The following is a 6,905-nucleotide window of genomic DNA, read 5'->3' on the forward strand; positions in this document are numbered from 1 at the left end:
TACTGATTTGAGGCCTGAGAAAAGGAAATGAAAAAAAATATAAAAGCTGGGATAATGTGAAATAGACCAAAGGTGATAGAATTGTCTGCCCAGGATTTTAAAAAGTGATTTATAACATTAAATTTCAGTCTTTTTAGGTTACAGCTTGAATTACCAGGATGGTATCTATCAAATTGTGAATATCTGTGCACCATCAAATGGCAATTAAATCCACTCAATAAAACTAATACTTAATTGCTATTAATTTAAAAGTTGGCTTATAATGTATTTTCAGTGTTATTGCCATCCTTGGGATGTGCACACAGTTTAAGAGCACTGAGTGAGTGTTTTTAAGGTATCTGCATGTCTGTGGTAAGATTTTACCCTTGTGCTACTTAAGCTGTCATCAAAGCACTTTAGATGGAGACACAGCAATAGAATAATTTGGCCTGGAAGGGACTTTTAAAAGTCATCTAATCCAGGCCCTCTGCAGAGAGATAAAAAAAGATAGGGAAAAATAGAGGGCTAAGTTGATTGTCACTCAGCATGGAGGAAGAGATCCACACATGGGGCAAAAAGGCATATTCAAGCATAAAATCAGGAAACAATCTGAGCACTTTTGCATTAGAGCTTTTTGGCTGTAGAGATCTAGGAAGAATTAAATCATCCTCACATTTCTGTGCTAAAATGATTATCATGTGGCGTTTTAGGGTCATAAAAACCAAGTGATAATTCTCTATGTGTGGTCTGAAAACTTCACAAGAAGGAAGCAGAAGTTAAAAGTCAGTTTTGTCAGGCTGTTGACACATTATGCTATGCAATAGTGGCACCCAGTGGAGGCTGGAATTACAGCAAAGTTTGTGCTGCCCCTGGGTATGGTCTGCCCAAATCTGTCCTGTGTTCAGGAAGGCAGCAGAGGATTTGGGAAGACAGGTTTATGAGGACCAAAGCGATGCACCACTGAAGCATCCTCCTAAATCAAGGCAAGCCATGCCAAATGGGCTTTTAATGTGAAAAAATTATCTGTTCACAACAACCTGGATTTCCTACAGGATAGACCCTTTGCCTTAACTGCATTGATTAAAAACAAAAAATCCTTAAGTAACATCTAATGCAAGAACATTCTTGGGGAAGTGGGGAAAAATGCCTTCTATTCCTGCTGACCTGAGAATACTGCCTGGATAGTGAGAGTATCAGCCTGAAAAGCTTGGAGAGAACATGAGGAGCAGGATATGTGCAGGGGGGAAAGGGGGATCAGAAGGAAAACATGTCTCCTTGTTCAGTTTCAGTCTGAAAAGTCTGTAAGTTGAATGACAGAGGCACTGAGAACAGGAAGGATGCCAGGAGTGTCAGGTAGGGAAGGAATTACCAAGGGAAAATACCTTCCAGCTTTAAATTCAGGTAATTCTGACAGTATCACCACTAAAAGTAAATGGACATTAATAATAAGCTGTAAGCAGAACAACCCCTCTCAGAGTGGAGTCCTCAATATGCTACAAAATGAATGGACTATCAGATTTCTGAAAATGTACTGTTTACTGTGGTGTGCCCATGCTGCTCCGTGGGGAATGAGGCTATCTGCCCTGGTCATCTTCTGGTTATTGCTTTCTCAGGCATCAGACTATGTATTGCAAATAGTTCTGATGAACAGGGATTTGGGAATAACTGACATGCAGTGCTAAAGAGAATGGAATGAATTAGAATAATATTCCTGCACACAAGGTGCTGTTGAGCTGAGTATAACAGTACCTGTTATATAGTGGCCTGCTCATAAGATCACAGAAATGTGATAAATGAGAATGATGATCTGAGTTCCTAAAAGAAGTCCATCCTTAACTGCTTTAGCACTCTCTGCCCTGTGCATTTATTTATAGTGTTTTTGTTATAAGCACTGGATGTTTTGGCATTTTGTCCATGCTGGAATTGTTCTAGATCTGCAAAGAGTCGCTGGATGCAGGAAAACACCTTCCAGGACTTTCTGTTGATCTGCTTATTATTCAGTCTGAGAAACACTCAGTTTCTGGAGAAATGAAAGTTCATTTGAAGGATAGTAAGTAGCATTATTATAATGGCCTATATCTACATACTATGTGGCTGTAGGTAAGTAAATTTTTATTTTCATTTTTTATTATAGCACAGGATATGAGAGAGAAAAGGAAGTTACTCAAGAGTAAGAACTTTCCCTAGATGTGTAATGTGAATTTCACAGCTGATCCAAACATGATGTTTTACTACTGTCTATGCTGAGGAAGCAATTACAACAAAAGAGAAGGGAAAAGAGCAGTTAGAATAGGTTTGCAATTTATTTTTGAGCAAGATACTTGATCTGTTCTGAGAAAAACAATTAGAAGGTATAAGTCACCTTTTAGTTATTAAAGATAGCTTCTGTCTCATTCTGTATCCTGGAAGAAGAGCTGAGTTACAAGTCACAGGATCTCATCTAGGAAATATTCATGGATGAGGATACATGACTGACTTCCTACTCCTGTTGGCTACATTTATTTATGTATTTAAAGGTTGTGACATATTGCTTTCTAACACATGGCAGTGTTAGAATTTTCCAGCCCATGGATTTCTGTGTGGCTGTGTCAGATGAGGTTGAGAAACATACCCTGCACCTTTATTTTACCAGCTTTGCCAGTGTATTAGTGATACTGATGTTACTCTGAGTAGAAATTCTGTTTTCTGCTGTCCTTTGATTCATCTTCCCTTCAAGCTCCTTTAGACATGAAACAACACACTTGCATCTGATTTTTGGCATATTTCTCTGCTAGTAGAATTTATGTCTTGTATTAACCAGTAAAAATGAAAAACTTGATACAAAATGTATGAAGAAGGTAAGGCACTTAGAACCTGGGGCATTGGATAAGACATTAGGACAGAGACATCCAATCAATCAGATCAGGACTTCCAGCCTCAAAAAAAAAAGACAGGTAATTGAGACACACCTGTGTAACTACAACAGTTTTTTCTTACAGAAAAAAAAACAACCTCAAGGATTCAGTAGCTCTGGTTTCAGAGTGATGTGGTATACCTTAGAAACCTAGATATCACACTTTTCTAGTATCACTGCTAGATGTCCAATTATGTTATCTTTGATTCCTCTGAAACAGAACAGATCCTAATCCTGGGAGCTCTCCTGGATCCAGGAGAAACCCAATACCATTATGTGGAAACCTGCCGTGCCTCCTCTTCTGCTCTTTATGGACTGGCAGGTGTCAGAATGCAGCTTGGTCATATGATATTTCTCGTCCAGACTTGAGCTTTACAGATGTGAGGGATTCAGTTGGTTTGGAATATGGAATGAGAGTTTTTACTGCTCTGAGAAGTGAAGCTTGAGTGCTAATATTTAGTACTCTGTAGTTGTTACATTCCTTCTGTCATAATATCCCTTGCATTTTTCTAAGAATGAGAAAACTGGTTAATGGATTAGGTACAATATTAGAAAAACAGGCAGTGACTGGATGACAGAATCAGAACAGTATTTGGGATTTTCCTAAACAACATATTTGTTTTCTCAGATCTGTGCAGCTAAAGTAAAGCAAATTGAGGCTTTATCTTTGCCATAACATAACACTTCCACATTTATCTATCCAAAATACCTGGAGAAGATCCTGGGCTGTTGAAGCTGGAATCTGCTCACTAGGTAAATTCAATTTCAGTCAGTTCTGACCTGTTTATCTAATGTGAGATCAGCTTATGAAAATAAGCTGACTTAGAAATAAGATTTTGAATGCAGATTGTAATTGCCCCATTATCAAAGTGCTGCATGGTACTTATACTTGGATTTTCATATGTTAGAAGAACAATTTCTATTGAAAGTGTAACCTTTCCAAAGGTTTTATTGAAAGTGTAACCTAACCAAAAAATTGTGGTTTTGCTTCTCCTAGCTCAAACACTAGCTTAACTTTAAATATATGTGTTGGTTATCCTTCATAAGAGTGGTTCTCTTTGTTGAGACCTGTTAAAGCAGCAAAGAATATTGAGTAGAAGAAAAATCAAAATTCAGCTTGTAAAAATATTCCATTTTCTCAGCGTTTTAGGATTGTCCTTATTTCTTCTAATATAGAATCAATGTAGCAACTGTGTTTGACCGAAGAGCAGCACTGGAAGGTGCTAATGGAGAGAAAAACATCTGAGATCACTTTACCTGATGACTCCTAGTAGACCTGTGACTGCTCATAAAGATTGTATATGAACAGCTGATCTTAAACTTGAATATCTTAGGCTTAAAACAGTTCTGAAATTATTTCATTGCCACCTCAGTAATTGACATGAATCAGTGTTTGTAGGAGACCCAAGGACATTTACCTAACTGTCAGGAGAGGAACCTTACGATCAAATAACTTGGGTCTGCTGTAGCCAATAAAGTTCTATCAATTTTCTCTAGATGAAAACTGCCACTTTTTCACTATTTTTGAATTTTTTGTTTAAATACGGGTCGCAATTTCCCCTGTTGTTATTACAACATGAATGGACTCTTGAGTTGCTCACTTAAAGTTTTACAGCTAAAGTACTGTGAGTGTTTTCATTATAAATAGGTATCATAAAACTATAATTTGCTTGCAAAAATTCTCTGCCAATAAAAATCTGGCACCTCCAAGCTTGGTTCTGGAGCTAATTTATTTAAAATAATTTATTAAAGTAATTGAACATTGTGAAGTAATGAATGTGGCAAACAATTCTATTAATCCATGGTGCCTTGTAGTGCTGTTCTTAAGTACCAGAAATTTTGGGAAGAGAAATAAGGGTAAAGCACTGAGTCAGCTTTGGTAACTATGTGAATTTAGACATAAAAACATTTTTCTGAGCAAGTTACTCTATATATTTAATACATTATATTATATAAATATTCTACTATTGTAGTGCATTTGATTAATGTATATATGATTCAAATACTGCTGAAGTCTTGCATTTTAGAGAGTGGATATTTTCTAGATTAAACTGACTGACACCATTGAAAAATGTTTGCAGAAAAATTGTTTGCATAAGGATCTTTTTCTTAAAAGTGTTTGCAAAAATCTCATATTTAAAATAAGAGTAAAAAAAAAGGCAAAACATCCTATGCATGTCCATTTCTCAGTTTCTCTACCTCTGTAATGTAACTCTGCTTTCTACTGTGTTTTTTCCATTGACATAGTTTGAGAATGGAGTAGGGTTATATTTGTGTGCAAGTCACGGTATAATGGTATACACCTGGGCAAGAACTTTAAGTCAATGAAAGAAGCTGTATATGAAATTACTATAATAATAACAACAGGGATTATTAAAATTATTAATTAAATCTACAGCATAATTAAGGTTTCAAAATTTTGACTTGAACAAATCTGGACTTCTAGCAGGAAAATTATCTTTCCTGAGAAAGACGCTATGAAGTCTTAGGTTAGATGATAATGAATGGCTGTGACCCCCATTCTGCTCTTTTTGAACAGAGAGCCTTTCTTATTATCATAATAGAATAAAGCTCTTCTAAAAATGTGGTGTGTATGAGATTTTCTTTTTCCTCATGAAGAGCTAAACCAAGACACACTTGAAAATAAAACCCATGGTGTCATACCAAAACCTAAATGATACAAAGTAATCAAACATGTTGAAAGAGTGTCCTTGTTTTTAAATGCCAGGCACCAGCTGTTGGAGAATATATCCTCACGCCATGATGTGTCTGTGACATTATTTATTTAAAAGTAGATGACTGGAGCACATATATTTCAGGTAGCACATCTCATTTTCTGGAGTGCCCTGCTACACATAACCTGAAGCCCCTGTTTGTTTATAGGAGTAGTTGAGGTTGGTATTTTTCCTTTTCTCAGACTACGATCCCCCGGGGTAAATAAAAATGAGGGCCAGTGAAAATGGCTAATGTATGGTCTTTCCTTAATTCAGATTTCAGGTCCCAGTACCTTGTTCAGCATTCTTGTGCACCACTTGACAGTTCCTTGTTGACATCTTGTTGACAAGTCCTTTTTCGGGTCTATGTGGCTTCATTTTAATGGATTTCAGACCCCAAAATATAATGTATAAATCCTTATCCATTATTTAAAAGGAACAAGCATATACTTTCTGGAATTTGTAATGCAGATGCAGTTGCCAAGAAAACCTACAAATAGGAGTAGATTCTTGTAGCTTAAAAACAAACCAGTATATCCAGCACTCAAAAAAGTAGGGCACAAGAACCTGAGAAACATTTGGTGTCATGTGTCACATAACTTCAAGAATTTATAATATGTGAGCATAAATAGTTCTTCCTTATTCTTAGAGGGTTCTGACTCTACAGGTAACATAGTCATTACTGGGATTGTTTGACAGAATAGGAGAAAGAAAATGTAACAAATGTTGAGTACAAGGGTCTTGGTAAATGCCTTTTTTTCTGCACCGCCCCCCCCCCCCCCCCAACCCTGCCCCAGCCACTGTGCTCATCATTTGTGACCAGTGGTTTTCCCTCTGTTTTATCAATGCATCCTAATTCTGTGAACACCTACTTGCACTACAAAGGACTTCTGCATATCTGCAAGTGAATTTCTTTGCAGTCTCTTCTCATTCCCTTTGTAGCCACTCAGTGTTTATTCTGTAGAAATGGAAGGATATCATATTGGAAGAGTAGATTAGGAGAGCTGAGCTTATCCTTGGGTGTTTCACTATGTTTGTGGAGTGTATTTTGAAGCAATGTAAGCTGTGATTTATGGGAATGGAAGTATGTGAATATTGCTAGGCTAATAGCAGTGCAGTGTTTCTTTTATCAACTGCAAAAATTCTTTAAAATACTATCTTACCCTTCATATCAGTCCTCAGTATTGAGGGGGTTCAAAGCCAGCTATTCTCTTATCCTTGAAGCAAAGACAAGTGAGAAGTCTGGATATTGACCTTACTGATTTTGTCCATCCTTTCTGTAAATTGACTTATTCTCTTTGACAACCATTTGTACTTTT

This window comes from Cyanistes caeruleus, chromosome 6, assembly GCF_971803275.1.
Source record: "Cyanistes caeruleus chromosome 6, bCyaCae1.hap1.1, whole genome shotgun sequence".
Lineage (NCBI taxonomy): Eukaryota > Metazoa > Chordata > Aves > Passeriformes > Paridae > Cyanistes > Cyanistes caeruleus.